General features: G+C 41.1%; 1 protein-coding gene across 1 annotated transcript in view; it reads left to right on the top strand.

The window, feature by feature from the left end:
* The window catches only part of LOC138753087 (uncharacterized), a 967,433-nt gene that overhangs the window by 567,614 nt on the left and 374,997 nt on the right, over positions 1 to 24,822 (top strand). The window lies entirely within an intron of this gene.

Genomic DNA, 24,822 nt, shown 5'->3' with positions numbered 1-24,822 from the left:
TTCCCTGCACCACAGTCTCATATGTGTTTGTTGTAGTTATATTAGCAGTGTACTTTCAAGAGAAATTCTTTCCGTCCCTTGGAATGGGGCATTAATCTCATAACAGGTTCATGTTCAACAACAAAGACTGCATTTTATACAGAATTAATTACCGATATTCAGCAAAGAGGATCAATATGGGCATTTAAGTGGAAACATTCTTTTGTTTATCCCAAACCCTGCGTACGATTGATGTAATCTTCAAGTAGAAAACATCTATCGCTGACAGTATTGTGAATTTACTTTCTGGTTATTAAATATTTCTATGTAAGTTTATATTATAAAGGAAGTACATACTCCATGGTCAACATTAATTGAGATTTATTTGTAAATTATATGTAACTGGTTGATTGAAGTGTTCATTCGAAATAGGTGTCTGATTTTTGTTGGATATTAAACAGTGCATTATTTTAACATAACAAATTTGATTTCAAAACATTTTTTTTTATCATGCCAGAATACAATTAAATCAGTGTTTCACTTATGAAACAAAATGTTTGAGAATTAAGCCTTTTTCCTTTTCTTCTGCTTGAATATTTTGAATTATGGTGTCATGTTACGCTCACTAAATTTGTGTGAGTTTGACCTGGCCTATGTATCGTTGACTGGCATTTAAATGCCCTTGAAAATGCCTCTTTTGTTGTAACTGGCCATTTTGGTGACAATTTTGGTGACATTTGGAAATTTAACCCAGTCATGCCACCTACATTCTCATCAAACTCATTAATATGACAAATAACAGTGCGGCCTGGATTGATCCCTGTAGCAAACCACTGTCTTCCATTTGAACAATAACCCATGCACCGCCGGCCTTTGACTCCAACTACAAGCCACTTTTATATGTGATTGGTTAGCTCACCCTGCATTTCATGAGACCCCACCTTCTGGACCAGTCTACCACATGGTATCTTCTCAGGAGCCTTGCTATAGTCTATGTAGACAAAATAGAACAGTGCAGCCCAGGAAGAGGCCTTTCGGCCCACATGTCAGTGCTGTACACAATGTCAAAATCAAACTGGAGCATCTAGAAAGTTTTTTTTTAATTTAAATGATTGAATCTATCCTTTTTCCTCTTTGCGCCCAGTGCACAATCTGTTGAGAACAAGCTGCCCAGGGCGACCTCCGACACTGGCAGATGACTCCAGGCTGCCGCAGCCATGACAGCATTGTCTGAATGTTTGGCCCAGGCAGAGTGTGAAATTAATAAATGTTAATAAAGTTAACATTTCATGCGAGTCAAATGTTTTCTTTTTTTAAACATCTGCAGGGAATAGGAGGGACTGGAGTTTATAATCTGACACAAGAACTACAGAAGAATATTGAGCATGCTTGACTGTCAAGTCTGTCACAATGCAGTATCACTGCAGGAAATCATATCATTACAGTATTAAAACAAAATTGTACCCTGAAGGAACATACAAGCCAGCACAAAGCTGGAGCATAATTATGCCTCCCTCTAATAATTAAAATTAAAAAAGATTAATAAATTATCTTTCATTAAGCAGAATAAGAGGTGGTTTGCAGCAATGCAGAAAGCTATGCTGTGTTCTTTAAGAATATTTGAAGATAGATAGGGAATATTTAAAAATAACACGTGATGGCACATTAACAGCAAACAAAAACGTATATGTGGAACGTATGCAAGTCAGCAATGCAGTTCCGCTGGTATCCAGTGAGAATATGTGACAGCTCTATGACAGGTTCCATGCCTGTCTCTTTAGAGTAACAGACAGTCAACAATGCAATGCTATGCCTATTCTCTGAATGATCTTTTGAATGTGATCTGGAACATGTTGTGTAGTGCAATGCAATTTGCTTCCAGTACTATCTGCCCTGCAGTTAATTACACTGTTCCTTGGCCATGGAATTTCTGTGAATACTTGCAGAATAAATACAAGGTTTTGAATAACCTTGTATATGATTACTCATGTAACCATATAAAATCCTTCTTCCATTCCTGATGCCTTGAGTTACCTCATTGCACTCGGTAGAGTGTACTCAGAGGCAATTTCATTGATTTTGCACAGCACAAGAAGCTGAGGCAGCTGTTCGTACCAAGAACAAACCTACCACAGCAACAGTTGAGGACCTCTTCAGTTTTGATTCAGGATTGAGAAGAGCAGCCGTGGCTCATGTAATCTGGTAAAGATTCGTTCTAGAAGATATCAGTGGGTTGGCTGCATTTCTCCATCAAGCAGAGACCTGCTGGTGTGCCGTGTCGAGACTTGATTAAAGCTTCGGGAAAGATTATGAGAACATAATCCTAGAACTAGCCAACCGCTGGTTAACATCTTCAGGAGAGAAAAGTAAAACAATCAGTGAAAGACATTTAGAAAAAACTAAATATCTGAAAAGTTACTGATTCGTTCACAGGCGGTCAAACACCTCCAGGGCTGATATGGTGGTGGCCTGGAAATGATTCAGCCTTGCAATATTGTCCTTCAACCCTTCAACCACTATCAAGAAATCCCCATACAATAAACTCATTATAACATGGTTTTAGTACCACTTACTATTTTTCCCCATGTACCTAACAAGTGATACAAAAATAAAAGATATGCCATTTCTTTATATCATGAAACACTGGCCTGCTTTCAAGATATATAATTTAACAATGATTGTGTTATCACATTTCCTTTAATAAGTAGTTGCACAGATTAACAGCAGGAATTATGAAATATTGTACATTAAAAGTACTGAGTGTCAATATTTGAGATGTTTGCAGTAGTGGAGTGCTTGCCCAATAGCTGCAAGGGTTTATTTGGGAGGTGTTCTTGGTTTCCGATTGAAAAGTACAAAACTTCATGATATTGTAAGGGGAGGTGCACTTAGACATGATCTCTTCAGAACCATCTGAAAGTGGTAAAGTAAAAAATAATCTGGGATGATGGCTTTGATGGGTGTGAGGATGATTAGACATGTGATAGGTCAGTGATTTCTGCTCCTCCAGTGTCCTCAGCCCCCCATAGTCATTGACCCAGTGATGCCAGCATTCTCCTGTCAAGGCTGCTGAGTCCGTATGCATTGGGGACGTTACCAGTACGTTGCTGCAATCTACTGCCATCTCCAGTGCTGGGTGTGAAAAAGTGGATCTGTCTGCTGCCTCTACATGCCACTGACAGTGTGTATAAGACAAAATAAAAAAAGAAACTTCTAGAAATATTCAAAAGAATTCTGACGGAGACTGACCTAAACCTAAAATTCAATGTCTCCACAGGTAATACCTAACCTGCTGAGTATTTGCAGCATTTTGCTTTACGTTTCAAATTCTTAAAAATGTCTTTTTTTTTTCCTTTTTGCTGACTATGGCTTGTGGTTGTGAGTGCTGTGGAAGTGGAAGGGAATTAATGTGTACCTGTGTAATTATAAGTTGCAGAAAGGTTGATCTCGACACTGCATGTGTGAAGTAATTAAACTTCTTCTGACATTCCACCTGAGTCCTGTCAGTGTCACACCCAGCAGTAACTTTCCTACAGTCCTTTTATCCACATTTTCAAGATCTGAAACAGAAAGGGGTGAATGGATTGCGAGCATCATAATTTTGTACATCTCATGGATTTATGCCTCAGCTGGCCTGGAGCCAGAAAATTGACTTGACTGCTCCCAAGTGGTCATTTATTTGCCAAGTATAGATCGGAATTGCACCCTGCTGGAATTGGGGGTGGAGAGAAGGATAGCAAAAGTAGTTCAAGTTTATTATCATGTGTCTGACCAGACCCAACAGTATTTCTCCAGACCACGTTGCACATGCATGCAGACACAAGACACCCCATGTAATATTCTTATCTATACATGAAGATATAGTTTAAAGTGAACATACATATAAATATTTTGTTATGATTTACTTGGTTACAGGATAAAAATAGATGCTGGAAATAGTCAGAGTAATTCTGACCAAGAGAGACTGACCCCTGAAAACTGTTTGGATGACTATTTTTATGTCTGCATTGTAACGTGCATTCAGGATGTACACAGACATAAACACTCTCCATTTTCACTTTAAAATCACCTCCTCAGCAAAGGGGAGAGAAATTCCAAAGAACAGGCCAAGAAATCTGTGCAATGGATCCAGGCTGGTTCGTCTGGCACCACCTCAACTTTAATTTCAGATCTCATGCAATGATGCACGCAGTTTTTGCATCGGTACACAATAATGGGGAGACCATTCAGGGATATTATCCACCAGCTGATCATTGCCACCATCAGCTACAGCTGATGTTGATCTGTGGGGGCATTCACACCAATAATATTCAGTCAGCTGTTGGAGCAGACACCCTGAGCATCCTTTTGAAAGTAGTCCGCAGCAGGAGATAGGTCATTCATGCTGGGTTCCCAAGGCAACAATGAGACACCTCTGCGAAAGCAAGCAATGTCGGGTGGGACAGTGTTTCTCAGAAGCGTCGAGTGAGATAAGGCGGGCTAAGCCCATAGAGGATTTGGAAACCAGGATGAAAATGTTAAAAATTAAAGCACAGTTCCATTCAGACCCAGTGTAAGTCCGTGAGCGTAGTGCTGACTGGAGAAGGGACAATACAAGGTATAATAGCGCCAGCAGCATTTGAAAATGTCACGTTAATAGAGGATGTATTGTGAGAGGTTGGCTCTGGAATATCTCATAACCAAAACTTTACCCTATTGTTAAAAATACATTTAAAGTCCGTATGAGGTAGAAAAATTAATGGCCAGCATGTTCTTCCACTTTTCAAGTGGTATAAACATTTGTCAGGTACACAGGAGAGTAAAATTCAATGGTTCAACCCACTCAAGAAGTAATCCTGCTTGCGTTGTTTAATAGTTCTGAGAGATGGAATGAGAATGTCAGTGTTGCTCCATTATGATAACAGCAATGTTGTCCCTGGTGCAGACCCAGGAGAGTGGTGAGTGGATACGCAGCACTCCTCTGCAAGGTCCTACTGCCCCATGGTGCAAACCCAAGGGGTCTGGGCTCAGGGGGAGCAGCGGACCAGCTCATGAACTCAGAGTGGGAGAACATCCCTCTCCCCACTGAGGAGGAGAATCCAGAGAAGGGACGCTACAGGGGAGGAGAACATGGCAGTGGACCAGCGAAGGGCTCAGTGGCTGAGACCGCAGGCTGCTCTAGACTGGCTTGTGGGAGGCAGGGATCAGATCTGGGATTCGTGAGCATGCCGGTGGCTAACAAGGCTCTCAAAGAATCCCAGGCACCAACAGCTTCCAGATTGTAATGGGAATTCGGGACTGGGTGCTCAGCGTTACTGTTGGAACCGACAGGAGGCTGTGCAGCATGCCGAAGCCGAAAGTATCTCTGAAGGGAATCTCTGTTGCTTCTCTTTCTCGTACTAAAGAGTGTCTCTTCATGTTTTTACGACAAGCAAAGGTTGCACATTTTGCACATTATTACATGACAATAAAGGAATCTTGAATCTTGATGCTGAGCGCAATGGGGTTGCGAAGTTTTTAGCAGTGGATTGTTATGATCTCCTACTGCAGATTGATCATGAGTGATCTTGCATAGAAGCACTTGTATGTGGATGGAGATTGAGGGCAGGGACAGGATCAACCCTAATTCTTCTGTGTAAAACTATCCCAGAAAATCATAATTCAGCATTTTGATCCAAACTGTAGATTCTCCATTTCCCTCCACAGAAGCTGCCTGACTTGATGAGTACTTGCAGCAAATTTTTCTTTTTTTGAACTGGGTTCCAGTATCTGCAGTCTCTTCTCCAAAGATTGTTCCTGCCTCAGATTTTAGTTCAGATGCAAAATTTATAAAATTTGTTTGCTGCTTTTAGATTTCTGGGGTCTTAGTGGTACCAACTGCAGATTTGATGGAGTGGAATTTTGGACAAGAAACAAAAGGATTTAGCACATATAAACACATCAGCACATCCAAGGGACCATGGGAGAACAGAAAAAAAAGTAATTATACATTTGTACTGCATCCGAACAGTGGGTTAGATTGGAGCAGGCTCAGAATCACTGCCGGTGACATTCCCACATCTGCATTTACCTGGATTGGATGTGCAGGGATAAGCTCATGAGGTCTCAGCATCATGGAGTCTTAAAACCGTGTTCTCAGAAGCAAAAGGATCTCAGGAGACCATCTAACTGCCGTTGATAATCATCAAGGCTTGGGTGGGGCTTTCCAAGTTTAAAATGTAATAAAATTCAAGAAGGCAATTTCAATGAAAAGTTATTAAAAGTTAACTAGAAGCGTCATAAAACAAATAAGTAGAAAGATAGCCAAATGAAATAATTGAGAAATGGCTACCAACCTTCCCAATCCACAGTCCCGCAATCCCAATTGAAGACTTTGTGATGCCTAATCTTGCAGCACAAGACCTGGAGGCAGAGCGAATAGTTGCAACAGTAAATTGCATATGTTCGCATCTGGCAGTGTTTGTGCAGGATTTACTGCAGTTTAAATGATGGTTCTCAATAGAAAATCCAGCAAAGTCATGCCATTATTTCTAATTTAATGTTAATTATTTAATGTTAATGATGCAGAATGATAGAACATCCTTCCAGCCCACAAAACCCTTGCTACCCAATTTAACCACATTAATCCCGTATGTTTTGGAAGGTGGAAGGAAACTGGAGCACCCGGAGGAAACCCACGTAGGTCACAGAGAAAATGTATAAACTCCTTACAGACAGCGCCAGATTCAAACCTGGGACACTGGAGCTGTAATGCCTGACCATGTCTCCAGTGGACAAAAAGTTGTTAACTCTTTTGATTACTAGTTGATAGAGATGAGAAGAAAGCAGTAAAAGCTGAAATTTAAAATAAAGTAGTAAGTATTAGAATTGTAAAGCAGTTTGCTGGGGAATTTAAAAGATAAAAAGCTGAAGAGATGGTGTAAGATAACATTTTGTGTGTGTGCTTTTTAGGTAACTGAGTGCAAAGAAAGAAAAGCAGGGTTTTTTTAATTACGTCACTAATTGAAGTGTTCCTTTGGACGTAATGGAAATGAATATTCCTTTATAGTCCAAATATTTTACAGTCTTGAATTCATACTATGCTGTTCCCCATATCCAGTAAAATTTGTATGGAAACTGCATCAATAAGGTTGGAAACCTTCATCTCATGTTCTTGCAAAAGCCATCCAGCAGGAAATGGCAAAATGTCTGTGCACTCTACCCTGTCAAAAAGCTTTACCTTATCTCGAGAGACCGTCAAGGGTAGAATATCAAGGAATGGACAGGAGTTTATTAAATTAATAAGCTGCTGGATGTTGTCTGAAAAGTTCTCCATAAATCCAGTGTGATCATGGTGGACAAGGTTTAAACCTGCAGACTCCAAATGCACAACAATACTTTGGACAGAATTTGAAATTTCACGTTGAAGAGAGTTAGACTTGTAGCCACTGAAATGACATTTACCATTACTCTATTTTGGAGACTGACAAACAGGAGACAGCCCAAAGAATCCTGATAAACATATCTCAAAAGGCAGAGAGAGGAGCACGGTCAGCTTGGAATGTAAAGCTGTGTTAGATGAATGTGACAGTGACCTACATTTCTGATATTCTAAGAACTTTTGACTTTCAATCTATCTTAATTACTCCATCAATGTCCCATATCATTGATGTGGTCTGTTAAAAATTGATGCAACACAGGAAATACTTGAGACCTCAGTCAATGTGATCAGACATTGGAATAAATCACAACGGTGGAATAATTTCCCAGCCAACTGTGAAGTTACCAAGCTCGTGATGTCTAACAGGCATACGTTTGTGGTTCACGACATGCAACCTGTGGACAATTCTGGTTGTGCTAGCCTGCTACCATAGAGAATGGGCTGACTGAGCGATCAATCTGCTTCACGCTCTTACCGAGAGTGGGTGATTGGCCCTGAAGCTGCCTCCTGAGCAGCAAGGCCCTGTAAACAACTGAAAGCATGCATCGCTCTCAGACTCCACTTCATTGCTAATGAAGGCATATCCCAGATTCAAAACTGGGGTGTTCGTGACCGCAAATGCCATTAACGTGCATTTGCATTAAAAAAAAGCTATTGACAATTAAACATATCTGTTATTTTTTTCAATTTAAGTTGATTTTAAATGAACCAGAAGACCCTGAAAAATAATTAAATATATTTAATTCAAAAATTATCTGAACACATTTAGACATAGCACATGCACAGATGAGCCTGTGCCTCACAAATACACCGATGAACCTAAAACCCCACCCCCATATGTTTTTGAAAGGAGGGAGTAAACTGCAATACCCAGAGAAAACCCACGCAGATGTGAAAGAATACATTTAACGAATATGCTTACCAAAGGGTTAATGAATTAGGTAAGAAAATACAGTCATTGCCTTGTAACATGGTGGGAATGTAATTGCCTTCGAATATGACTGTCCCTGTGCTGTAGTGAGATAGTATCTAACACCACAAAGAATGTAGTAAAAGTAAATAAACCAAGAGAAAGGACGCCCTGACATTTCCCAGCCACCTGCAGACACCACAAGGGAACATGTGTAAAAACAGGAATCCCCAGCTGTGTTGTGAAACTTGTAGGGTCTCATGCAGACCCTTGCCCAAAGGTGTATAAAAGTGGGATGAACACTCCATATGCGTTGAGTGGAAATCAGTGTAGAGAACTCTTTCTTGCTACCCCTCACTCCCACTCTCATTATCAAGGCTGAATAAAGGGACCTGTTCTATGCTTAATTGGTTCGGCTGTTAATTTAATTACAGTATGGGCTGATTTCAACACAGACACGGTGAGAGCGTTCAAACTTCTTACAGACAGCACCGAATTCAAATCCAGGTCACCAGTGCTGTAACAGAGTTGCACTTCTATGCTAATTGTGTCACCCCAAATTTACAATTTAAAAATTGTAAATGACTCGAGGTTTTGCTGTTCCTTTCAGATCTGTTGCTGAACCCTGCCTCCCATCAGCTGGCACACGTTCAGCTGTCTGTATCCCAAGATACAATAATTCTCCTCTGGGAGAATGCAGGAGGTTGGTGTTTCCCACAGGGTTTTGTGAGGAGTTCCTTGTCAGAATGAGAGTGGCAGGATGCTCTGAGGAAGCACATGGCCTTCTGTAAACCTCAAAAATGTTAACAGTATTGTCACACAAAATAATGGCGTACTTAAGGAGGAATTACTTTACTTAATAAAGCAGCTTCAGGATGGTTGAAGAACCAACTTCAAGTTTATTATCTTCTGACTATACATGTACAGCCAGATGTGACAGCGTTTCTCCAGACCATGGTGGATAGATAGATAGATAGACAGACAGACAGATGTCACAATGTAAAATAAATACATAGTGGAACCCCTGGTATTGGGCACCTACGGGGATTGCTAGATGCTGGATAAGTGAATTTGCCATGTTGTGTGATTGGCAACTAATTTAAATTCAATTATTTATTTATTTTAAACTTCTGTGTTTTTTACACAATTATTTTCTGCGTTTTTTTACCAGTTGCTTATGCCTGCCAATTGCTTGAATTAGAGATAACAGGGGTTTAACCGTAGATAAATATTTTGGGATGATTTACTCGGTTACAGGATGCTGTTCACCAATCGCACAGCCTGCAGGAAGGAACTATTTCCCAGTCTGGCAGTCCTAATTTTGATGCTCCTGCATCCCCTTCTTGATGGTAGTGGGTTAAAGTGTGCTGGATGGATCAATAATTCTTTGAACCCGATTTAAGCAATACTTCTGGTGATTCACAAGAATGATACCCGTTATGAAGGAATTAAAACACAGAACATTACAGCAAAATTACTAAACCCTTCCTACCTCATAATTGCTCTACTTTTATTCCATTCTGTGCAGAATGTCTAAATTTTTTTAAAATTTAGATGTCCTCTGGTGTTTGCTGTTCCTGCCCTCGGAAAAACGCTCTGGCTATTTACCTTACCTATGCCTCTCAGAATCTTTTAAACCTCTATTAAGTTATCTCTTGTCCTTCTTTGCTCCAAAGAGAAAAGTCCCAGCATGGCTAACCTTGCCTCATAAGGCTTATTTTCCAATCCAGACAACATCCTGGTAAATCTCCTCTGCACCCTCTCCATAACTTCCACATCATTCCTATAATGAGGTGACCAGAAATGAACGCAAGTGTGGTCTCACCACAGATTTGTAGAGTTGCTAAGTGACCACTCGACACGAACTCAATCCCCCTATTAATGAATCCCATGGGCCTCCTTAACTATCCTATCAACCTGTGAGGCGGCGTTGAGGGATGCATGGATTTGGGGTGCCTCTGTACCTCCACACTGTTATGTACCGACCATTAACCCTGTACTCAGCCTTCTGGTTTAACTTTACAAAATGCATCACCTCACAGATTAAATTCCATCTGCCACATTTCTGCCCAACTCTGCATCCTGTCTATATCCTTTTGTAATTTACGACAACCTTGATGCCGAGAACCTTGTCACCATCCATAACTCCTCCAACCTTCATATCATCTGCAAACACTGATTCATCCTTTCGCCTCTTCATCCAGTTTATTTATAAAAATCACAAACACCAGAGTTGCCAGGAAGATCCCTATGGAACTCTGCTGGTCACTCACATCCATTCAGAATTCTTTCTGTCCACTACTGCTCTTGGCTCTCTACAAGCAAGCTCATTTTTAATCTCCACAGCCAAGGTTTCGCTGATCCTGTGCCTCATGACTTTCTGGATGAGTCTCTCATGGGGGACCTTGTCAAATGCCTTACAAAAACCCTCATCAAATTCTATTGTTACCTCCTCACAAAACTCAATTAGGCTCCTGAGGCACAGCCTTCCATGCCATGCTGACTATCCTTGAGTAGACTGTACTTCTCCAAATTCTCATAGATCCTATCCTTAAGAATCCTCTCCAATACTGGCTCATCTCGCTGGTCTATAATTCCCAGGATTTTTTCTATTAGTTTTTTTTATAGAAGGGGTCCACTCCAATACTTAGAATTAGAAGTGGGTTAATTTGGGTTAGTAAAGTATAGAGATAAGTTAAAGTTTGATTCTGTTTTCATGTTTAAAGATAATTAAAAACAACTTTCATTTAAGTAAATACTTGTCTTGGTGAATGTCTATTGCTGCTGGGTTTTGGGGTCCTTTGGGCTCGTACCACACCACAGAATTCGTTTTTGTTTCTCTTATTTCAAGTGAAACATTAGACAGCCAGTTCTCCCCTCTTGCATGAACCACAAGGGCTTTGACCAGGCTGAACTAAGAACTCACAACCTGTCCTGTTCCTGTCCCAGCTGCTGCTGCTGAATGTAAAAACTGTAGAACTGATCTCTCTCTCTCTCTCTCTCTCTCTCTCTCTCTCTCTCTCCCCCCCCCTCTCTCTCTCTCTCTGAGATAAAACCTTCTTGCAAAACCACATGACCCTGCTAGAACAGCAAGTTCCACTCCAGACAGAATGCGGCTCCAACAAGTTCTTTCGCTTGTTGCCTTTTTGTAAACAATAGTCCATTAGTGAAGTCTATTGGGCACTCTCCAAAGCTTTTGCAAAGGCTCTGGGGCAAACATGTCTAGCATGAACAGAGCTCCATTATTTTAAATAAAATCTGTTTTAAAGTGTTTGTATGTGACCTACAGTAACAAACCTGTCCCAATTTATCTCCCAAAACATATCTATATTCCGTCACACTTTCCATCCACATCCCACCTTAAGCAATCCCTTACTAATTACAGAGCACTGTTGGCATAGGGAATACTTAAAGTGGTGTGTGTGTGTGAAAAGAAAAAGATTGAGAAACACCGATCTACATCCATACGAATGAATTTCAATGAAAGCAAAAGTGCAATTTTCTGTTAACACATGTAATGTGATTTTTAAATTTGGAATTAATTGATTTTAACAAAAAATAAAATCAGGGAGAGATGTAAGATAGATGACCACTTTTCATTGGATCTTAAATATTACCCAAACACACTATCTGCCATTGCTGGTGTCAATATCCATAAAATTGGCAATTTCCCCTTTTAGTGTTTGATTTTTCCCCTCCCCTTTGAAAATTAATAAAATAATGGGAAGGAAAAGATTTCCTTCAGAAGTTATTTGTCGCAATGTAGAAAGAGGAGTGACTGATGCTGTTTGTCCTCCTGTTGTGTGCGGTGGATGAAGTGTGAATTTCCACTAGCAATCCAGTCGAAAAGTCAGCGATAACATTACTTTCCTCTGAGCTTGTGATCAACATTGTGAACTGAAACCCCGCAAGGTTGTAACATGCACTCAATAATTCCTTTATTTTGTTATTTAAACCTTTTGGACTTCGTGTAATTTCCACATCATATAATATGCAACAGGATTTGTTGATGCTGTTTCTTACTGGTTTCCTATTAGAAATAAGGTACTAGTACTTCATATTAAACAGGTATGTCCACGACCCAGAACAAATCTCGGGTTGGTTCTTATGGACCATCAAAGATTTCAAAAGGATGTGTAATTCAGACTACAAAATGGAAGTCCAGCTGCATGGATACATGTCAAGTATTTCAGGGGCAAAGAACAAATTAAATTGAGAGCTTCATTTTCTGCAGTACACAGCTTTATTTTGTTTCAAAAATTTGTTGTTTGGTATCATAATGACTGAATTGTGGTTCAAGTTCATTTATCATCCGATTTGTACAAGAGCAACCTGATGAAACAATGTTCTCTGTACCCCTGAGCAATGCACATACAGACATAGCACACTTACAGCCAAACAACACATAGATAGAAATATTAAAATAAACAAATATTTTTTGTTAAATAAATGTTTTTTTTTAAACTTTATTTAAGATTTTATAACATGAATAACATATAGGATTACATTAAAAAAAATTAAGAATAAAATAATAAAATTACAATACAATATCAGTAATCTAAAAAAAACTATACCCTCCCCAATAATTATAACACATTAATAACCCAACTCAAATTAGTCCAATCCCCCCTTTCCCCCAAAATAAAGAGTGAAGAATTAATAAAGTTAATAATATATGTGAGAAAAAAAACCCACTTACAAAAAAAACAAAAACATAACCGATTAAAATACTAACAAAAATAAAAGTAATTAATACTAAGATATCAGACTTAAAAAACATATTTAAATCAGACTTAAATGCATATATTTAACAAACGGAGTTAAGATGAAACATATATTTAACACAAACTTAATATTAAAAAAATTAGTAAAGTTAGTAACATTATCTATCAAAAATTCTTAAACAATAATCAATTCTTAAAAAAAATTGTAGCATGAAAAAAAGATGAAAAAAAAACTTTCTCTATAGAGATAAACCTTCACCAAATATCAACTAACTTCACATCTATCATCATATTAGTCACATAAACCACCCTTAAAACAAAATTCAAACCTCATTAAGCATTGTACAATTCAATTTTAGTACTCTTCCACCATTTTTCCCTTCTACTCTTAAATAGTTATCCAATAAAAGCTCCAATACCACATTTAAATATCCCCAATCATTACATTAAAATTCAGATATCCAAATAATAAAAACATATCTACAACAAAATCTATATCTTCAACAAATGGAGCATAAACCACAAACAAAATTCAAGCCTCATTAAGAATTGTACAATTCAATTTATAACTTTCACCATTATTCCCTTCGTTCTATAACTAAAATAGCAAAATAATATACACCAGAATTACCACTCCTTTCACCTTAAAGTTAAAGAAAAAATATAAAAAAACTTATCCATCCCATTCACATTTAAATTTCAGATATTCCTTATCTACTGAATAAACTTTACAAAAATAACCACATAAATTTTTAGTTTTTTAAACAATCAAATACTTTCTTATGCTTTTTTTTATATATTTTAACAAAAAAAAACCCTTCACTCTTTAATCTAATAATACAAAAAAAAGGAAAAAAAAAAAACGGGTAGGAGGTTAAAAATACCCCCTCCTGTCTAAACCACGCAATGCGGTAACTCCCCAAAACAAATGGGTGTGAGATAACTCACACGTAGCAGATGACTTTCAGGAAATAGTGCCTATCCAGTTCTCTTCCCCAACTCTCACTTCATCTTAAACTAACATCATCATTATTTAATATCCCTTTTAAAAAAAAAATTAGAAAAAAAAAGGACAACTCTTCTTTTAATCAGCTCCAACTGCCGAGTCACCATTACAACCATTCCTTCTTGGAGCACGGCTCTTTTCTTCCATCTCTTGTCTCCTTAGAGATCGTGGCGGACTATGTCTCTGTTGAAACTGAGTAATTGGCAGCTCTTGAGCAAATGCTTTAGCTTCATTTGGAGAATCAAAGAACTTTGGTTGGCAACCATCTTGAAAAACCTTTAAAACAGCTGGATATCTAAAGGTTGCCTTGTAACCTTTCTTTCACAACAACTCTTTAGCAGGATTGAATTCCCATCGTTGGAACATAACTTCTTGACTCAAATCTGCATAGAAGAAAACTCGATTATTTTGAATCATCAAGGGTGATTTTCTCTGTTGTGCATTTCTAATAGCCACTCATAAAATTATTTCTTTGTCGTAATAATTCAAGCAACGAACCAAAACAGGTCTTCTACGCAAAGCTCTGTGAGCACATTCCAATATTATACCTCCCGGGAAATGTTCTTGACCCAGCACCTGCGGAATCCATTCAGTAAAAAATTTTCTTGGGTCTGGTCCCTCCATACCTTCCGGCAAACCAATAATCTTTATATTGTTCCATCTGGATTGGTTTTCCAAATAATCAATCTTTTTCACCAAATTTTTATTTTGAGTTTGTAAGTCTTCGACCATTTTGGTCACATCAAAAACTTGATCCCGTATTTCGTCTATATCTTCTTCACACAAATTAAATTTATCTCTCACTTCAAGCTTAAAAGTTCCAAACTCAGCCATCTGTTGAGAATGTATTTTCACCAAAGTATTAAACCTAGTACCAAGTTCAGTCATAATCTTGAATAATCCCTGCATTGTATAAGATAATTTAGATTCAAGATTCACAAAAATCTTTTCAATTGGAAGAGATTTTGGCTCAACAGATTCCTGCTTCTTCTCCAAAGGATCTTCTATTTCTTCCTTCATTCTGGTTACCTTCCTTGTAGTATGACTGCGTGTGGAAACCCCAGCCACAGCCTCTCCAGCAATGACTGGAGGACGCTGGCTGGGGTTTTCCCCAGTCCATAATGTATTAAATTTTCCCAGTACATCAAGTTGTATAAGTTCTTGTATCTCAAGAGATGCAGTTTGCAGTGCCACCTCTACGGTTGACAAATGCCTTTGAGTAACTCTTTGTGCTAAAGGCTGTTTGGCGCCCTCTTTAGGGGGCTCTACCGATGTAACATAGAGCTCTACATCCGAACACTGTACCTCTCTCCTGGGATCCATTTCTCGCTGAGTCCCAGTGTCTTTCTTGTAGGTAGGCTCCAAAACTTGAACTTTTGGAAAATGTAGTTTTTTGATGATCTGTTGTCGTTTTATTTTTGTTCTTTTCCACCAATTGTACCATCATAAATTAAATTAACAGCACTGAAATTATCTAAACTTTTAAAGAATTTTAACAGGCATTTCTAGACAAAACAATAAGATAGAGTCAGGAGAGGACTGGAAGGCACGTCTGATCCTTACGCCATCTTGCCACGCCCCCCGTTAAATAAATGGTTGAGTCATACATAGTTAGTAGTGAGCAGCCCATTCAGCTCTTCAGCATTCTCACCGCCTGTGGGAAGAAGGTGGTCAATGTGGCAGGCACCAAGAGATTTCTTTAGGGAGTCCTTGTACCTCTTCTTTGGTGCACCTCTTTCTCGGTGGCCAGTGGAGAGCTCGCCATATAACACGATCTTGGGAAGGCGATGGTCCTCCATTCTGGAGACGTGACCTACCCAGCGCAGTTTGATCTTCAGCAGCGTGGATTCGATATTTCTTAGTTTATTACCTGTGCCACTGTAATATTATTGGTTGGCCAAAAGACAGCTCCCACTAGTGATTCTCTTCCCCCCACCCCACTATTCCTAATCTACACTTAGATGGATTCAATATTTTGCTCCTTAGATCTCACATCATCTCTCATTATGGCCCTGATCTCATCTTTAACCAAGATAGTGACACCCTCCCCACCCCACCTCCCTTGCCTTTCTGCCTGCCCATCCATATTACACCATAATGACGGCCAAGAATTAAAATTTGCTCCCCCTCTCCACTTCTGATTCCCCAATGATCACCAGATTGTAAACCTCTAGCTTTTCCTTCCTGAAGTCAACAATCAGCTCCTTAGTTTTGGTGACATCTTCCTCTGTCTGGGCCTGATGGTCCTGTCGATTGACCTTCTATCTGATGCTCTGCAGCAACTGTTCCATACTTCGATGCAGCCAGCTACAACGCTCATGTAGAAAGTTGACATGATGGCAGCCTGTAGCTTTTCTCATCTCAGTTTTCTCAGGAAATGCATTTGCTTTTGCACCTTCCTGACAATTGAGGAGATGTTGTACATCAATAGGTCACTAGTTAAGTGAACTATCAAGGGACTTGGTGCTCTCCACTCTCTTCACTACAGAGTTGATGTGTGGAGGAGGGTGGTTGCTCCTGTCCTCCTGTAGTCCATGATCATCTCCTTTGTCTTGTCCACGTTGAACTCAAGTTGTTACTGTTACACCAATACACAAGATTTTCCACCTCTTCTCTGTAGAATGACTCCTCGTTGTTGCTGATGAGGCCAATGACTGTTGTGTCATCTGCAATCTTGATGACACTGTTAAAGCCTGATCTGGTGATGCAGTCATGTGTCAGTAACATGACCAGGAGAGGGCTGCACAGCTCTGATGTGCAGTAGTGCTCAGTATAACAGTGCTCGGCGTTCTGCTGCTGACCCAGGGAGACTGCTAGAAGTCCAGAGGGAGGTGTTGAGCCCCAGTAAGGACAGCTTCTCCACCAGTCTCTGGAGAATGATTGTATTAAAAGCCGAGCTGAAGTTGTTGAACAACAGTCTGATGCATGAGTTGTTGTTCTCCAGGTGGGTGAGGATGGACTGAAAGGACAAGGCTATAGCATTATCAGTGGAACAGTTTTATCCCTAGATGCATTGAAATGGGTCCCATGTCCCTGGGAGGTGTGCTTTGATGTGTTCCATCCCCAAAGCATTTCATAATGGTGGAGGACAGCACCATGGAGCAGTAGTCATTGAGGTCCGTTACTCTTACCTTCTTTGGTACTGGGACAATGGTAACTGTCTTGAAACCCTATATGCTAATGGTAAATTGGCAGGTTTTCTTGAGAAAGGCCTGGTTAATATCACCGACTATTTGACAGGCCTGGTTAATGTCACTGACTTGAGACAGGCCTGGTTAATATCACCGACTATTAGACAGGTCTGGTTAATGTCACTGACTTGGGACAGGCCTGGTTAATATCACCGACTATTTGACAGGCCTGGTTAATGTCACTGACTTGAGACAGGCCTGGTTAATATCACCGACTATTAGACAGGTCTGGTTAATGTCACTGACTTGAGACAGGCCTGGTTAATATCACCAACTATTTGACAAGCCTGGTTAATGTCACTGACTTGAGACAGGCCTGGTTAATATCACCGACTATTTGACAGGCCTGGTTAATGTCACTGACTTGAGACAGGCCTGGTTAATATCACCGACTCTTAGACAGGTCTGGTTAATGTCACTGACTTGAGACAGGCCTGGTTAATATCACCGACAATTTGACAGGCCTGGTTAATGTCACTGACTTGAGACAGGCCTGGTTAATATCACCGACTATTAGACAGGTCTGGTTAATGTCACTGACTTGAGACAGGCCTGGTTAATATCACCGACTATTAGACAGGTCTGGTTAATGTCACTGACTTGAGACTGGCCTGGTTAATATCACTGACTATTAGACAGGTCTGGTTAATGTCACTGACTTGAGACAGGCCTGGTTAATATCACCGACTATTAGACAGGTCTGGTTAATGTCACTGACTTGAGACAGGCCTGGTTAATATCACCGACTATTTGACAGGCCTGGTTAATGTCACTGACTTGAGACAGGCCTGGTTAATATCACCGACTATTTGACAGGTCTGGTTAATGTCACTGACTTGAGACAGGCCTGGTTAATATCACCGACTATTAGACAGGTCTGGTTAATGTCACTGACTTGAGACAGGCCTGGTTAATATCACCGACTATTAGACAGGTCTGGTTAATGTCACTGACTTGAGACAGGCCTGGTTAATATCACCGACTATTAGACAGGTCTGGTTAATGTCACTGACTTGAGACAGGCCTGGTTAATATCACCGACTATTAGACAGGTCTGGTTAATGTCACTGACTTGAGACAGGCCTGGTTAATATCACCGACTATTTGACAGGTCTGGTTAATGTCACTGACTTGAGACAGGCCTGGTTAATATCACCGACTATTTGACAGGCCTGGTTAATGTCACTGACTTGAGACAGGCCTGGTTAATGTAACCAATTATGATTTGTGATGCTGCATGAAGTTCTGTAACATAGGTGGTGTTACAAAACAACTTCATGCAAATGTATGTTCCTTTCTCTACAAGCTCTCTTTTCGGTATAGCAGAGTTAACTCCCATGAACCGATGTTGTCAGAACGCAGGAAGAAGTCCTCTCAATGGTCTGAATGACAATAGGGCTTAAATCTCAGAGACACATGCTCCATCCTTGTGATAATGGAGATATCCAAGACCTGTAAGTGCCATCTCTCAATTAAATATCATGGTAAATTTTGCTCTGAATTGTATCTGAAAAATACTAGAACGATCATTGACTAATCTTTTTGTGGTGTCGGAGACATCCCTGCTGGTCTTCAGAGTTCTGTACCTGTTTCCCAAAGGGAGCAGTTGGAAGAGTAACAGGAGTACTTTATGATGTTGTCTGCCTTCTTGAGGTAGCACCTCATATAGATGTCTCAATAGATGAGAGGTCAGAGTCTGTGATGGTCCTGGCCATGTTTGTTACCTCTTGCAACCTTTTGTGTTCCTAAGCAGTTCCATTCCCAAACAACCTGGGATGCAGCCGGTCAGTATGCTTAGTTCATAAGTCGACTTCATCTCGAATGCCAATGACCTTATCCCAAACAACTGTGATCAATTGTTTTTCCTCTCTTCTATTTGAACACAAATTTCCCACTATTATTGGGATACTGGACTTGTTTACTTCTGGGATGACAGTCCAAAATATATTTGTTAGTTATTAACCTTTATTAACTTCCAGTTTCATTCCCCTTGGACCTTAACTACTGTCTTCCTTTTTACAAGCTTTGTAATGTCTCTCTCATAGTCTTGCTAGCTTGCTCTCATAATCTATTTTCTCAATCTCCATTTCGTTGTCACCATTGTACAATTTTTAATCAGAGCTACGGTGCCTTGGATGAAGAGCACCACTTATTTGTAAATATTACTTTTGCAGCTTATAACAAAGTTTTGCAATTTTCATTCAATTAATGCACCCTGTGGACAAAGGATTGTATTTCTCATTTTATTTGTCTCCTAATGTCATGAAACATCTGGCACACTGAAATTCTAACTGCGTAAAGTTTTACTTCACCTGCTGAACTTTGAGTTACACCATAAAATTAAAATAGTGAGAACAGCTGGCTTGATTGTGGAACCTCTCAACATTTCAGATTGCTTTCTATTATAAAGTCAAGCCAAACACAACATAACAATGACCATTATAAAACATACTTAAATCAGACTGAGCACAACTGGGGCCTCAGAATTGAGGATATTGGCTTGGGGAAGGTAGCTGACATTGGGTCACTTATCCTGCTAAATATTTCGGGAGTTTTGTAACTCCAAAAGCCAGATCAAACAGTCAAAATGCATGGTAACTGCAAGGTACAGAAAATCTTTAGACTTTCTGGATGAGCTTCTCGTGGGAGACCTTGTCAAAAGCCTTGCTAAAATCCATGTAGATCTCATCGACTGCCCTACCTTCTTCTAAAAATGCAATTAAACTCATGAGGCATGACCTTCCCTTCACAAAGCCATCCTGACTATCCCTAAGTAGACTGGACTTCTCCAAATGCTCATAGATCCTGTCTTAAGAATCCTCTCCAATGATTTTCACACCACTGATGATTCCCAGGATTCTCCCTATTACATTTTTTAAACAAGGAGACCAATCCTTCGGCACCTCCCCTGTGGTCAAAGAGGACTCAAAGATCATAGCTCCTCCCTCACTTCCTACAGGAACCTGGCATATACCATGGCCAGCTTTGGGGAACTGATCAATCTTGATGTTGTTAAGAAGGTCCAACACTTCCTCTTCCTTAATCTCCATATTGTCCAGCACACAGGCCTATTCTATTCTAAGGTCCCTTTTTTCTTATAACCATATAACCGTATAACCACTTACAGCACAGAACAGGCCAGTTCGGCCCTACTAGTCCATGCCGTAGCAAATCCCCATCCTCCTAGTCCCACTGACCAGCACCCGGTCCATACCCCTCTAGTCCCCTCCTATCCATGTAACGATCCAGTCTTTCCTTAAATGTAACCAATGATCCCGCCTCGACCACGTCTGCCGGAAGCTCATTCCACATCCCCACCACCCTCTGCGTAAAGAAATTTTCCCTCATGTTCCCCTTATAATTTTCCCCCTTCAATCTTAAACCATGTCCTCTAGTTTGAATCTCACCCTTAATTGAAAAAGCCTATCCACATTTACTCTGTCTGTCCCTTTTAAAATCTTAAACACCTCTATCAAGTCCCCTCTCAATCTTCTATGCTCCAGAGAAAAAGCCCCAGTCTGCACAACCTTTCCCTGTAACTCAGACCCTGAAATCCTGTCAACATTCTCGTGAACCTTCTTTTCAATTTTCAGCATTCATGATTAAATATTATTTTGATTTCTTGCCTGATCCTGTAATAGTGTTCATACTTGCTCTATCTTACAAAAATGAGAAATGGAATTGGACTGATGGGCAAGAGATAATATTTGATCAATGCAAGTCCAGTTTGAACATTTAATCCATGCAAATACTGATAAAGTAAAACCTTGGCACATGATATGTGATGTTTCCTTTCCACGGGCTCTGTCATCAGGTATGTTAAAATGATGGTCAAGAATAGTTTTCAGTATTTGCTTTACATACTCATAATAAAAGCAAATCAAACACAAATTGAAAAGGAATTATTAGCAATTAGTTTCAACAAGAAGATATTCAATCAATTCTTAATGAAATGACCTTTTGTTCTCATTAGAGCTTTCAAATCATAATCGGAAATTTCAGGGCTTAAAACATTAATTCCAACTGTGGTAACATTCAGGATGTAAAAGCAGGCAGATTTCCTGTTGGACCATATATGATTGAAGAAAAATTTAATTGGCCAACTTATCCCATGTAACCTTCCAGACTCATCTGTCCATCATTCTGATAGCTCGTGGGCCTCACCCCTCCACTTGGTATCTAAGTCCAATGGCAGCTGGAGGCCCTGCGGCAATTACAGACATCGACGCAGCAACACCAGACTGCTACCCAATTCCCCATATCCAGGATTTTGCAGTGAATCTTCATGGTGCAAAGCTTTTCTCAAAGTCGACTTAATCTAGGGATACCATCAGATCCCCATACACCCGGATGAAGTCCAAAAGACCGCGATCATCACCACGTTTGGCCTCTTTATAAATTGAGGCACAGACATTTCAGCGCCTCATTCACATGGTTGGGAGAGACTTGCCTTTGCTTTTAATCTACCTCAACGATATCCTGGTAGCCAGCAGTTCACACGCAGAACACATGACATATCCCCATCAGCTTTTTACTCACCTTGCACAGTTTGGCCTCACCATTAATCCAGAGAACTGCCAGTTTGGCCTCATGGAAATAGACTTTCTAGGATCACCCCATTCAGCACCACCCCTTTACCATTCAAAGTTAAAGCCTTTCGGCAGTTTACCAGACCAATGACACTGAAGGGCCTTCAGGAATTTGTGGGCATGGTGAATTTCTAAAACAGGTTCATCCCTCCAGCAGCCAAGATTATGCGCCCTCTCTTCACTTTAATCTGGGGCTCATCAAAGATATTGGAATGGACAGAGGAGGCGCACAGTGCATTCGAACAGACTAAAGAAGCTCGGGCCCACACTACGATCCTGGTACATCCACGGATGGATGTACCGACAACACTCACGGTCAATGTGTCCAGCACACCGTGGGCAGAGTCCTGGAACAGTTCGCTAATGGCACATGGTAACCCCTCATATTCTTCAGTCGACACCTGTGACTACCTGAATTGAAGTACAGCGCATTTGACAGAGAACTGCTCGCCACTTACCTGGCTGTCCGCCGTTTCCATTACTTTCTGGAAGGGCACCTGTTCACCATCTACACCGACCACAAGCCACTTATTTTTGGCTTCGCAATGTCCTCCAACCCATGGTCTGCCCTACATCTCTGAATTCACCACTGCTATCCAACATCTCTCTGGAAAACATAACGTGGTTGCCGACGTGCTTTCCAGGCTTACAGTCAATGCTTTGTCATGGGGCATCGACTACCATGATGTGGCCCAGGCACAGCAGAATGACCCCAAGACACTCAGTTCCAGAACAGCCATCATGGGGTTGCAGCTTCAAGACCTCCTGCTGGATATTGACAGCACCACGCTCCTCTGTGATGTTTCCACTGCCCAGCTCCACCTTTTCATCCCCACACAGTGGAGGAGAACAATATTCGACTTAATCCATGGCTTATCACACCCATCTATCCGCACTACAGTGGGGCTAGTAAATGCAAAGTTTGTTTGGCACGGACTGCACAAACAGGTCTCTGAGTGGGCAAAGAACTGCACAGACTGCTGGACGTCCAAGTTGCAGTGACACACCAAGCACGAACCACAACCCTAGTGATCCAACACATCCATCTAGACATAGTCAGAACCCTGCCTGTCTCCCAGGGATCCTGCTACCTTCTCACAGTGATGGGCAAATTTACTCGCTGGCCAGAGGCCATACCCATTCCAAACATCTCCACAGAAACATGCACCAGAGCTTTCTTCTCCTCTTGGATCTCCCATTTCGGTGTCCCGGCAGTGGTTATGATCGACCGGAGAGCACAATTCACTTCCACCCTGTGGGCACAACTCTCCAGACTCCTGGCCACCCAACTCCACTGTACCACAGCTTACCACCCTCAAGCCAATGCGCTAATTGAGCATTGCCACCGCCACCCAAACCCAACTGGGTGGATGAGCTGCCTGGGTCCTCTTAGGCATTCGCACAGTGCCCAAGGATGACCTCAGGCCATCCTCGGCCAAACTAGTCTATTGCAGTGTCCAGGCACTGCAATAGACCATTGCAGTGCCTGGACAGTTCCTTTCCCACCTTCCTTCCAAGCAAGCATCCTCTCCCAATCAATCTCTACAGGTTCCCACCTCATTGTTCCTGACTCAGCATTGCGCCAATTTATGACTGTAATATGTGGACCAGTCCCATGTTTCTCCATAACCATGTTTAAACTAACAGAGTTATGGTCACTGGTACCAAAGTTCACCCCCACTATCACTTCAGGCACTCGCCCTATCGTGTTCCCTAAGAGGACACAAGACATTGGTATGTGGTTAAGATGAGAATGGGTTGGGAAATGATAGATTTGTGTTTAAACCTTCTGCATCTTGTGAATGAAATGTATTGTGGTTTGAGGGGAGAGTTGGATGTGCCGTTTTCAACTACCTCTACACTTGCTTTGAACTCTGAAGCAACCACTTCAGTTGGAGCCAGAACTCCCTCCTCCAGACCACAAACAATGAACATGTTGCCAGTGTAGGTTACAGCAGAGGGGGAGGTGTCAGTGTGTTGCAATGTTCTTGCATGATATGCCTGTATTAACTTGCCTGGAATTACAAACTGAAAGATATGGCCTTGCTTGTTGGAATACTGTGAGAGTGAGCATGTATTGGAGTCCAGGGGTTGTGAGGTGAGTAATGGAGATGTTTAGCTTGGTGCTATGTGTAGTACTTCACCAATGATCCGTGGAGCTTGGTGCCTGATGGTGGCACCCACATTTGGGCAGTCTGGACCACAATACTTGCGGAATCTGAGAGTGCAACAGTACCAGAATGGGAGAACACCTCTCCACCGGCCCCTCCCCTCTGTGGAGAGGGAGGAGCCTGAGAGAGGACCCCCACAGGGGAGGAGAAAAACGGCAGTGAGGGGCTCAGAAGCTAAGGGACTCATACTATGCCACGGGCTGCTGGAGACCAGGTCATGGGAACCAGGGATCGGGACCCTGATCTGAGAGGGTGCCGATGGCGAACTAGGCTTCCGAAAGGCCTCGGGTGCTGACAGCTTCTTGACCATATCGGAGTTTGGGAACCAGGGGCCGGATGCCTGGAGCTTGCTTTTATGTGTAGTTTATTCCTGGCCTGCTAAATGACATTAAGCAGTGATTGAATCCAAGAGCACTTGTCTGTGTTTAGTCTGTTTATTTATTTATTTATATAGCATCAAAAAGACACCACAAGGAGGCAACTATTTAAAGTCCAAAATGAAACAAATGGGAGAGGAAACAATCAGGTGCATGAGGAGGACTCCAAACGCTGGTGAATAAAAGTAGATCTTCAACCTGGATATAAAAGAGTTGATGGAAGTGGCTGATTTGATGGAGGGAAGAATGTTGTTCCACAGTTTGGAGGCTGCAGTTGAGAAGGCGCGATCTCTGAGCTTACGATTTGCGCACAGAGCAGCCAATCTCCCCACGTTAGCCGTCCTGGGGGGTCTTGAAGTGGAATGAGGAGTTAGGAGATCTGTGATATAAGAGGGGGATGGCCCATTAAGGGCTTTATAGACAAATAAGAGAACTTTAAACTCAATTCTGAGCCATACCGGCAGCCAATGGAGGGA

Source organism: Narcine bancroftii, chromosome 2 (assembly GCF_036971445.1).
Source record: "Narcine bancroftii isolate sNarBan1 chromosome 2, sNarBan1.hap1, whole genome shotgun sequence".
In the NCBI taxonomy this organism is placed as follows: Eukaryota; Metazoa; Chordata; class Chondrichthyes; order Torpediniformes; family Narcinidae; genus Narcine; species Narcine bancroftii.
The sequence above is the reverse complement of the archived record's forward strand: the minus strand, read 5'-3'. Positions and strand labels throughout refer to the sequence as shown.